Source organism: Lampetra fluviatilis, chromosome 31, assembly GCF_964198595.1.
Source record: "Lampetra fluviatilis chromosome 31, kcLamFluv1.1, whole genome shotgun sequence".
Classification (NCBI taxonomy): Eukaryota; Metazoa; Chordata; class Hyperoartia; order Petromyzontiformes; family Petromyzontidae; genus Lampetra; species Lampetra fluviatilis.
The window spans coordinates 1555234-1567506 of NC_136305.1; positions in this window are offsets into that span (position 1 = coordinate 1555234).

Sequence of the window (12273 nt, forward strand, 5' to 3'; positions counted from 1 at the left end):
GTGATGGTGATGGTGAGTGCAGGTTGTGTGATGGTGATGGTGAGAGTAGGATGAGTGATGGTGATGGTGAGTGCAGGATGTGTGATGGTGATGGTGAGTGCAGGATGTGTGATGGTAATGGTGAGTGCAGGATGTGTGATGGTGATGGTGAGTGCAGGATGTGTGATGGTAATGGTGAGTGCAGGATGTGTGATGGTGATGGTGAGTGCAGGATGTGTGATGGTAATGGTGAGTGCAGGATGTGTGATGGTGATGGTGAGTGCAGGATGTGTGATGGTGATGGTGAGTGCAGGATGTGTGATGGTGATGGTGACAGCAGGTTGTGTGATGGTGATGGTGAGTGCAGGATGTGTGATGGTGATGGTGAGTGCAGGATGTGTTATGGTGAGTGCAGGATGTGTGATGCTGATGTTGACAGCAGGATGTGTGATGGTGATGGTGAGTGCAGGATGTGTGATGGTGATGGTGAGTGCAGGATGTGTGATGGTGATGGTGAGTGCAGGATGTGTGATGGTGATGGTGAGTGCAGGATGTGTGATGGTGATGGTGAGTGCAGGATGTGTGATGGTGATGGTGACAGCAGGTTGTGTGATGGTGATGGTAAGTGCAGGATGTGTGATGGTGATGGTGAGTGCAGGATGTGTGATGGTGAGTGCAGGATGTGTGATGCTGATGTTGACAGCAGGATGTGTGATGGTGATGGTGAGTGCAGGATGTGTGATGGTGATGGTGAGTGCAGGATGTGTGATGGTGATGTTGACAGTTTGATGTGTGATGGTGATGGTGAGTGCAGGATGAGTTATGGTGATGGTGAGTGCAGGATGTGTGATGGTGATGGTGAGTGCAGGATGTGTGATGGTGATGGTGAGTGCAGGATGTGTGATGGTGATGGTGAGTGCAGGATGTGTGATGGTGATGGTGAGTGCAGGTTGTGTTCTTAGGTACGCAACCAGTGGACTCGTCGCTTGCGAAAAGCTGAAGGATTTTTTTTTCCTTCTCACAAAAAATTATTTTTTTTTCTCACAAAATCTAACGTTGTTTTTTCTTCTATTGGCCTCCAATGGCCAGTTCGGTTGCAGGAAGAAGAAAAAAAATCCTTCGGCGACATTTCAGCTCGCACTCATTTACATTTCAAACCGACGGCCGTGATTGTATTCTTCGGATATGGCCATGTCGAGGCAGGGCTGGGACAGATCTAAAGTGCGTGGGGGGCCAGAGGGGGTGAGGGTGGTGGAGTGGGAGGGGGTGAGGGTGGTGGAGTGAGAGGGGGTGAGGGTGGTGGAGTGGGAGGGGGTGAGGGTGGTGGAGTGGGAGGGGGTGAGGGTGGTGGAGTGGGAGGGGGTGAGGGTGGTGGAGTGAGAGGGGGTGAGGGTGGTGGAGTGGGAGGGGGTGAGGGTGGTGGAGTGGGAGGGGGTGAGGGTGGTGGAGTGGGAGGGGGTGAGGGTGGTGGAGTGGGAGGGGGGTGCGGGCGGCATTCCGGCAGGCCTGGGCGGCAGTGTCCGTGGCGACGTGGAGGCCGGTTCCCAGGGTAAACTTGTCCGTGGTTACGCGGCCGGCTGGACACCAACCCTGGCAGCTGTCACCCCACCCCCACCCACCACGATTCATCACAGCCAGGGCAGCTGTCACTTATTCGCCAAATTCGTTCGCGCAAATCGAACTAAATTTGGCGTTTTTTTTCTTTCTTGAAGCCAGGAGGGCACCTATTGATTGAGACACGTTCTCTTTCGCAATGTTGAGAATAAGTGCAAGGCTGCCAACTGGGGTGGTTACAATGTATAAAGACGGTCAACTTTGCTGTGTTGTCGGTTCACAGAAAGCGAACGTACGGACGAGTTTCTTAAATCCCCTTTGGCCTCCGTCCACCCCAACGTGAACCCCGCGCGGCGTGTCGACCATCAGGTCGCGCGTATCTCGAGGTGAAAGTGCGTGGGTACTACCACCTAATTCCAAGACGTCTGGCCATCGTTAAAGAATCGACCTAAAGCACCCCTCTGAGACTGGAGGGGCTTTGGAGAGCTCCTTCGAGTGAAGACCCTTCCGCTGTTCGTGGCGTGAACAACCAATGCAGGGCTGCACCTTGACCACCTCATGATCATCGAGTGGCAGAGCCCATCACTCGGGGTTACGATGCCCGTTGCTCGGAGTAACGACGCCCATTACTCGGATTATGAACGGAAATCGACCGAGGCAAGAACAACGGTCTCTGGGAGACCCCTCAGACCAACCTCTGCACAGAGCTCCCTGGCACGCACCCCTTAACCCTGCCCCCTAGCCCACCCCGTCTCACGACGTGACACCAGAAAGCCCTTTAGCCCCTGACTCTGAGGCCGTTCCTCTTGGCACTCCATGAAGATGTCAGGGGTGTCCACTGAGGTGTGAATGCCGCTTTGCCCTGTGAGGAATTTTTGGCCTGTGTAAATGTATGCTTGGGTCTGTGTGTCTCTAAGGGTGTGGGTCTATGTGTCTTTGAGGGTGTGAGTCTGTGTGTCTCTGAGGATGTGGGTCTGTGTGTCTCTGAGAGTATATTTGTGGGCAAATCTATGTATTGGTGTCTGTGTTTCTGTGTTTGTATCTGTGTGTATGTCTTTGTGTCTTCTGAGAAGTTGAAATTCTGTACATGGGTTATTCAACTTTTGTAATTGTGCTAAAACTAAATTTAAACAAAACTTACATTTAAGAAATCTTTATTCGGTTTTATATCCCCTACTTGACCTTTACATTTACATAACCAACGTTGCTTTAAGTGATTCACAACTCTAAATAATTCAGAGCTGAGGAAACTGCGTTGAGATCTGAGATAGTTGCAAAGGCACAGGATCCATTACCACCATCATGATCATCATACGATTCCTAAGAATGATGTAACCAGTATTGTCCTTCTGCTGCTGTTTGAAATAACATGGTCACCAGTTTGACTCTTCTGAGTTGGTCGTCGAATTCAAGGCCCTCTGATGCATCATAGGCGCAGAATGGTGATTTCACGTGACATGCAATGCATCATGGGAGGACCGATCTTAATGGTCAAAATTACACATTTTGGTGTCAATAAACGTGAGCGTTTAGCCTTCTTTGCCCTTCTATGATTCCAACCTGCACGCAATTTTGCTTCTGATGAGTTCCTCATCGTTAATTTTACACAGTTTTCGAATTGGTCTAAAACAAACGTATTTTCAGCTTGCACAAACTCAGGCATAGCTTGACCCCACTCACACCTCCCCACAGATCGCAGTGCAAGTTGTGCGAACAACCTGGCCGAGCAATGAAACCTTCACGTGTTAATAGTTAGCTTTGTGGATGGGGTCTGGTTAGCAGTGGCAGCAGTAGCAGCCGCAGCAGCAGTAGTAACAGCAGTAGTAGCAGTAACAGCAGCAGTAGTAACAGCAGTAGTACCAGTAATAGCAGCAGTAGTAACAGCAGTAGTAGTAGCAGCAGCAGTAGTACCAGTAATAGCAGTAGTAGCAGTAACAGCAGTAGTAGCAGTAACAGCAGTAGTAGCAGCAGCAGTAGTAACAGCAGTAGTAGTAGCAGCAGCAGTAGCAGCTGCTGTCATGGGCAAACATTCTTCCGGAATTAACCCGCAGTAGTTAACCGTGCCTGATCGAGGGGGTGGAAACAACGCCCTTTGCTCAAGGTACGACGGAGTCGCAAAGGAGGACACGAGGCCAGGTGCCGGATGGTTTGTATCGCAGGTGGAGTTTGATTTCGACGTTTGGAGGGGGGGAGGGATGGGCAGGCGTTCGCTTTGTCCCTCACATTAGGAATCGCGGGTGCATACAAATTAGTGCATTTATTTCGATTTCCATCTTAATTGTAATCTACTGAAAATAATTTCAATTTTATTTGGGCGGGTCGTTGCCCCCCTCACGTGCCCCCCGTTGAACTTATTTCGCACCGTACGTCGCCAACCGTGCTAATCGGAGGTGTGCGGGGAGAGGGGGGGGGGTTACAACAAATTGAACACAAAAGAGCACGGATTTCTGTGCGTCGCGGGACCGTGAGAGGTGGTCAAGACAGCTTGGGGGGAGGCCGTCATCAGCCAGTGGATGAAGTCCTCCCACCCCCCCCATCCAAGACCACGCTCAAGGGCTCCCAGCTGGCGAGCTGCGAAGTTCTTCAAAGTAGCAGCGACTCGGTGCCACGTCTTGGTTGTCGCTGGCCCCGTGAGTATGGCCATAGCTTTGGGGGTGACTCTGAGTGAAACATTTAAACAAAAACCGTCTCTGATTTCTACTCTTAGTTATTTCGGTAAAGGCACGTGACAGTTTCACCTGAAGACGGAAGCTTGTGTTGCCTCCGAAACGTCGTGATTTTTATTGTTTTATTTTTATTAATTTTTATTTCATTTTTTTTTTACCTACGTGACTTTACCGAAAGAACTAAGAGTATGAATCATTGCAGTCACGAAAGCTTCAAATCTATAATTCGTCTCTGATTAAACGGTCAACCAAAACTAGGACGCATTGATCCGGATGACCAATGAGTCGATAGAGTAAAACGTTATATTATCTTTATTAACTAAACCTCTGAAATGATTGTGGGTGTTGCAAATATCTAGAATCGTCAAATCATATCAGCCATTCATCTCACGATACGCACACGTTGACTCATGCGGCGTGATTCAGGAATTCACATTTTCCCATTCTTATTTGTTTTACGCAACAGATCCACTGCGTGCACTAAAGAGGAGACAACGAGCTTGTACAGTGCAATTATTAGTAGTAATACGATTCTATTGTAATCACAAGATTGCCACTTCCTGTTGGAATGAAGCGAGTTCAAGAGCAGCGTTTGAATGCCGATGGAAGGCGACACGACACAATCTGCCCGCACGTGTCCTCTCGTCGATTGAACCTAATTATTGTATTTGGAGAGAGGGAGAAAGAGAGAAAGACATTCCACGCGAACGTTTGAGAAGCCACTCAACGCGTTATTTAATCAGGCTGCAGCTGCGGCCCTCACGGAGTAGCCACTTGATCTACTTCCCCACCCAGCCACCCCATCCCTCCCTTCAGCTGGAGTGGCTTACCGCAGAAGCAGCTTCTACAAGATGACGAACAGCAAACAAACCTCGCTACAGAAACAATACAAGTTGATTCAATTAAAAAAACACACTTATTGCTGTGTTTTGCTATAGCGTGCTGAACAACACGGGTGTACGCTCGTGCTAAAATGAGTGTCTATCCTGAGACTACGTGGACAACTTGGACTTGAAAAGCACATTTATGAATAAGAACGCGCAAGGGGCGATTCATCCGAGACACGTCGATGCCGAGTAGCAGCTCACCGGAGATGAAACACACCCGAGGGGTGGGTGGGGGGCACAAGGCAGACACTGTACACTCACCGGGAGCCCCCCCCCCCACCCGGCTTAAATATAGACCCCCGTTAGTCACAACACACGGGTGGTGCTGTCTTTAAAAATATCTACGCCTGCCACTCTGGACTAAGCGAGGGTGAATGCGATGGTAATGTCATGAGTTCACATGCCGGTTGATGGTCGTCAACTCGTTGGTAAATGAACCACGTGTGGAGTGAATTTCCACCTTTAGATTTGGAATGCATTTTGTTGCATAACCTGGAAACCCAGAAAGTGGCTGAGTGGCTCCGAGTTCAGAGTGTTGAGATCCCGGGTGCGCATCTATGGAATCTAGGCATCTGCCTGTGTTATGTCATAGTTTCACTGTGAGTGATATGGTCAGCATTCACGTCTTTAAGTTAAATGTTACATAAATACCAAAAACCCGATTGATGTGTGTGTTGGCAAACGTGTGCATTGGCAAATGTGGCATTTCCCAAACACCCATCCTGAATCGAGCAACTGAAGATACAGAGTGATGCGTTATTGTTGATTTAGCACTGTTCTTTCCATCTTCAATGTGCTGTATAAATGATTGGCTTCGTTTAAAACCAGCAATTCGAACTACACAAGATTTAATATGACAATATCTCAAGAGCACCAACAGGAAAATATACGACGTGTACTGAACACGTTTGAGAGAAGCTGTTTCTTCTCAAACAATTTTGCATCACTCTGCCCACAGCCTAGCTCATTCTGATGCATGTTCAGTACCCAAGATCAAGAGAGTACGGTAAATAATAAATGATAATTCTCAGCCCTGTGTTCATCCACTGCAAGGTGAAGGCCTCTGCACCCTGTGTTGGCCGTGACGACGGTTGCTTGAGCATATTTCACGAATCTTAGCCGTGGCTAAATCAGGTCACCGAATTCATAGCACGAACACAATCCACTGCTCTATCACTCCAACCCAAGAACATATCACGAGGTTTTTCAATAGTAATTGTTTTTATTTTCAATAGTAATTGTTTTTATTTTCAATAGTAATTGTTTTTTATTAAGTGTGGTTCATACACAGTGTGAGGTTGTGGCTCGGCTGTTTACGTCACGTGGTCGGCTCACAAACATAAACACGATAAGGGCGCTCGCAGGAAACCTGGGCCAGCCAGGACAGAGGAACGTTTCATTTTTATTTTTTGTCTTTCCCCAACTTTTATTCCGATGGTGCTCTAGTGCCACGACACGAAGTGCCCATTTGGACCTCTCGGAGCAGCCCTCGGAAGCACAGAGCTTCAAGTGACCTCTGGTCCACAAAGTATGGGACAATATTTCCCCACTGCAGGGATTCATCTTCTTGGTTATTTCGGTAAAGTCACGTAGAAGGTAAATAATAAAAAAATAAAACATAATAAAATAATTCTCACGACGTTTCGGCCACAACGCAAGCACCTGAGGACGGCTGCTTGCGTTGTGGCCGAAACGTCGTGAGAATTATTTTATTATGTTTTATTTTTATTATTTTATTACTTCCCTTCTACGTGACTTTACCGAAAGAACCAAGAAGATGAATACTTCCCCATTAAGCGTTCCCCCGCACTGCCGACTAGCACGGTTGGCTATGTACGGTGCGAAATAAGTTCAACATACATTTATATACATATCGTGTGACAGTCCAACCGATTTTTTTAAAAATTCTTAGTGCTGGAATGCATTCAAATTAAGTGTAGAACCAAATTTAATGCTACGGGTATATTTCGATTTAAATCTTTCGTGACTGCAGGGATTCATCTTCTTGCTGCTTGCGTTGTGGCCGAAACGTCGTGAGAATTATTTTTATTATGTTTTATTTTTATTATTTGCTACGGGTATATTTTATGCAATCAGCCTGGTGACCAGGCTGAGACCAACCACTCTCTACGCTCGGGAACCAAGTTTGATCGACCGGCAGCTGAGCCCTTTATTCGAACCCAGAATCTCAGAAGTGTCGGCCACAATTTCGCATCCCTTGCCATCTTTCATGGGCCGCCCACCAGAGCGGACGGCCGATATCACGGCAGCGTAGGGCACCGATGTGTGGGCAGCGCCGTGGCTTCTCCCTGTGCGACGAGGCACGTTGGCTGGCAGCCACGCTGGGTCTTTTGTCAAGGGCCAACTGTCACGAAGTTTAGCTCCACAATTCTAGATTTGAGGCTTTCGTGACTGCAAGGATTCATATACTTGGGTTTTTTCGGTAAAGTCACGTAGTTAAAAAATTAAAATTAACAAAAGTAAAATAAATTAAAAATCATGACGTTTCGGAGGCAACACAAGCGTCCGTCTTCAGGTGGAACCGTCACAGCACGCTTGCTGTATCAAGTAAATGAGAGATTCCAAGAGATACTACCCCGTATATATACTGGTTGAGGGGGGGGGATGGGCCAGGACAGGCCCCCTTTTTATTATTATATTTTAGCTCCACACTCTGGCTAAATCCTGCAGCCAGCCGGCCACCTGCTCTCCACAAGCGAGTTGCTCTCCCACCGCTGAGCCCTCGCTATCGTTCTGGGAGGCTCGCTTCTCTCGACAGCAATGGAAATTGGTCACCGAATACACGTCCAACTGTTCTTCATCAACGATCCGCTGTAAGCTATCCTTGGCTTGACGAAGGCCTCCCAAAGCCGTCGCGAATTCTCAGTCTTGCGAGGCAATACTCGATCTGTCGCCTGCACACGACACTGATTTCATCGCTCCATCTCTGCGGTGTGCATTCCCTCCTTTGTCCAATGTCCAACCCATTAGACCAGGCAAAACAAACATCATGAAAGAGACTAGAATATTGTCTTGACGAAGACCGGACCCGTAAAATGCTTTGTATGGGGTTTTAAAATCTTCTGATCAGTGAGATCTACAAACCACAAGCTGACTTTAGTTTTTCAAATAAACGCAACATCGGTCTACTTTTATGGCAGTTACTCTACGATGTACATAAGCCCGAATCCCTGACACAATTGAGCGCGGGTGCGAGCTGAGTTGTGACAGCAGCGTGAAGGATGGAGCCTGCGGGCGGCGTTGAAGCCTTCAGCCCCGCAGGCGAGAGCCAATAGCCGAGACAGCACGCGGCGCTTTACGATGGGGTCATCCTCCGCCTTCATGGTGGTGCGGCGTAATACATCGCCTCGTGGATGAAGAGGGAGAGAGAGCGGGCAAGGGGTGGCGTGAGAGCTCACACGAACAACAACACACACACAAAGTCACTGATCCTGTCCCAGGCCTCCAGGGCGTGTCTTTCCGACATACAATGAATCGCAAAGGGAAGCGTAAAAAGTTTTTTTTCTTTTAACAAACGTTATTTGTTAACGCTTTGTGCTCGAGAAACTTCGCTTGTGGGATGTTTGTCTCCAGCCGAGTTTGTTGTAGTCGGGTACATGTGTGTCTAACGAGGTCCACTTTTGCATTTCACGGCTTCTGTTAAGAGATGACACGATGCTTCCTTGCAGTGCTGAAAGTTGCGTTGCGGTTTGTGTGTTTGGGAAAAAATTCCGCTTACGCTTTTAAGTGCTCACCAGGGAGACATGAGAGAGTTGCAAGGGCGCTGTTGAGCTACAACTGCTCGCAAGCAGTCGTATTATTTTTGAAAGTGTAACGAATTTTACTTGTGCATTTTGTGCAGTAGTGACGCTTGTGCAAGAAGCAACAAGCCAAGCACAAGCGTATGCCCCAAGCAGCTGCAGGAGCCCTGGATTCATGTAAATAGAGGGATGCGTAAAATATCCAGCAGCTTGTACTCCCATTCCACATGGCAATCTCACACTTTAAACGTGTTTCATTGTAATAGGTATCTTCCCGAAATTGTTTCACTCGACTGAGATATAATTAAGCAACGTAGCTTGCCCAAGCGTAGAAGTTGTATCATCATGTGACGCACACAAAATTGACGCCTGCTTCGAGCCACCAACGAGTTGTCTGGCACCACCACAGATCTCGCGTTCCCACAGCACTGAGAACAATCGTGTATTTTAAAGTCCAGAGCTGTCATATGTTTCCTAAACTTTGAGGACAACAATGTAACATATGTGTAAATGTACATCCCTTTCGTCAATACACGGCTGGATAAGGGCCTCCCCACGCTGTACGCAAGGGTTGTGGGGTGGCAGTAATTTGGGCAAACTTCAACACCATGATCAGTGCGGGTTGCTGTGAAGGTAGGGCGCATAGACGGTGGATCATAGTACATTACAACATTGGAATTCGGTGCAGTGTCTTCGTGTAATGTATAGTAATACATCGTGTGCTTTACATAGGGGTGCAGCATTCACACGTGTCTCCTGTATACATCCAGACGTTGCATCGTCTGTGGTCCGCGTACTTGACTCCCGAGCAGAAGGTTGTATTTCAATTATGATTCAACTCCTGGACATTTGTTAAAAGAGCTTCACCGCTCAACGGATTCATCCAATTTAAATAAACATTCAGATTCAGAATTCTCAGTTGGGGAGGTCAACTGATCCTTGCAAGGTTAGGAAATTGCGTACCGTGGGAAGTCAACAGTGGGTGCTCAAATTGAAAAATGAATTTCTTGCCGTGGGAATGTGGAATTGCCAGGACCACGTACAGAGATGGTCATTGTCTCATTGCTTGATTTATCTTTGAAAATCACGGTTGCTGAGCACAGGCCCCAAGGTTCAAACCGCCAAGCGTCCAGTAACAAATAGCACTCTTGAGGGGTATCATCGATACAAGTTACCATGTTTTCCAGATTATAAAACGCACTTTTGTTTACCTCTGTATTTTGAAAGAAAAGTTGGGGTGCGTACAGTGCATTTGGTGTGCGTGACCAGATGCGTATATCTTTATTAACACCGATTCATACTTCATATTTGGGTGAGTCCACGACGTAATAATCATTGTGGCCTCGCCCACGAATCGGTTATTGGTTGTAAAATCCAACGCGTGAAGTTTCATGACATAGGCCCACAATACAAAGAGAAATCACGCATCCACACCTCTGGTGAACGCGGTATCATTAGTAAGGACGTTTTGCTTCGTGTTACTGTGTTTTGTCGCCGCAACGTGGCGCTGACGTTGGGAATTTCTCCTGCACGGTTTCCATGCCGCAGCCTGCGCGCCGCGCGTTGGTTTGACAACCGTTGCCCTGGGAAGACTTGGTAGGAAATTGCAGCGGTTCAAGGAGTGACCATGAATTTACACATTGCACGTTGCTTCTCTGCTCGGTAATTAATTGGCTCTGATTAAGAGGCCCAGTCGCCCCACAGATTCAAACGCACGCCTTTTAATTTCACACACCAACGAGCATTCAAAAAGCCTCTGCATGGAAATCAAAACCACGAATTCCTCCCGTGTTAAAAATTAGCGGTGGGTCACCACCGGAGGTCGGGCGTGTTTGTATGGACAACTACAATGTTGGAGGTTAGAACCGCCTTGCGGGTAATGGTTAGCGCACTTGACTTCAATCGCGAGATCGGCGTTTGATGCCAACTCCCAGCGCGGGGGTTGGAATATTGGGCGAGTTTCGTGGATCCCTCCACCTTTGTTCACTCAGCAGAGCACCACAGTGGCAGTCAATGTGCATGTCGTACGTGGTCGGGTGAGGCTTGGGTACTACCACCTCTTCAAAGACGTCTTGTCAGCGTGGAAGAGTAGGCCGCATAGCCTCGGTGTGAGGATCGCTAAGTTGAACTTATAACTTTTTTCGCACCGTACGTAGCCAACCGCGGCCCCTCTAGTGGATGCCCTTCTGCCAGCAGTGGCGTGAGAATGCAATTGCAGGGCTGCGCCTTCACCTGTTTTCTCCTCGTGCGATTCATTGCACAAACTACCGTATACAAATAATGCAGTCGTATGCCAATAATTCGCCTTTAATCATTGCAGAATCCCAGTCTTCAAGGCAGACATGTCTCTGCCTATCTAATGAAATGTCCTTTAATTAATCACAGATTTTGTTTATGAATGCCGCAGAATTAAAATGTATGAACATTAAACAACACGCATTGTGTGTGTGTGTGCCACAGTGGTACATATGCTGTCGAACATCCCTGTGACCTCTGGCAGATTCACGGTAATCCACACAAATTCGTGGTATGCAGGGAATCATTTAATGTGGGAGAGTGCAGAACGCTGTTCCGGGAATTATTTTGGCACTCCACATCCATCTCGCCTCATTTTGTCCTCATGACAGTGTGGTATGGCAGGATGATGGACATAATATTGTGTACCAGATAATACTGCATATGATTATGGATAGGCCTACCTTGTACTCTCGTGGTAGTGCCTTATGCCGATAATTCCATAACCAAAGCCTGCCGAGCAATCTTACAGAAAATATTATCGGAGCCATTAAGCCCTGGTGGTAAGTGGTATGTGAACCGGTCACGGGCCTCCCCTAGGTCGACTCAGCCTCAACTTAGTATCTGGTGCTGTGTGTAAACATCGCCACTAGGGAGACAAAGGTGACCGGGCGTGGTGCTGGCCACCCACCCCCTCGTGTGCCGTGCAGGCCTTCATACGGTGCACACAGACACACCTACACACACCACTTCAACGCCCTCTTTTATATTCTCGGCGCTTTTCCAACAACGACCTCATGCAATTGCAACTCTGGCACGATTTGGCAAGATTGCAGCTCACACACACACATGCATCGTCTCCGCCTGCATGCATACCTGCCTACGAGAATGTAGTGCTAGCAGTGAGTAAGCATCCATTCAGATCGGCAACAGCCACTTGATGTATGAGTGGCCATGCAACCACACACGCCACGCCTCGGCCGGCTTTGCCTGCCACGTGTCGATGTTGACTACCTCCGGTGAGATGCTGCATGACAAACACATAGCGGGGAGCGGTGGCGCAGTGGTTAGCGCGCTGCGTTATAAATCCCGAGGATCCATAGCGGTCATTGTTAACGGAACCTGCAGTGGGCTCCACCTCCCCCAACTGGCGTGACCTTGGGGATGCCTTCATCCGGCAGTGGATTTAAA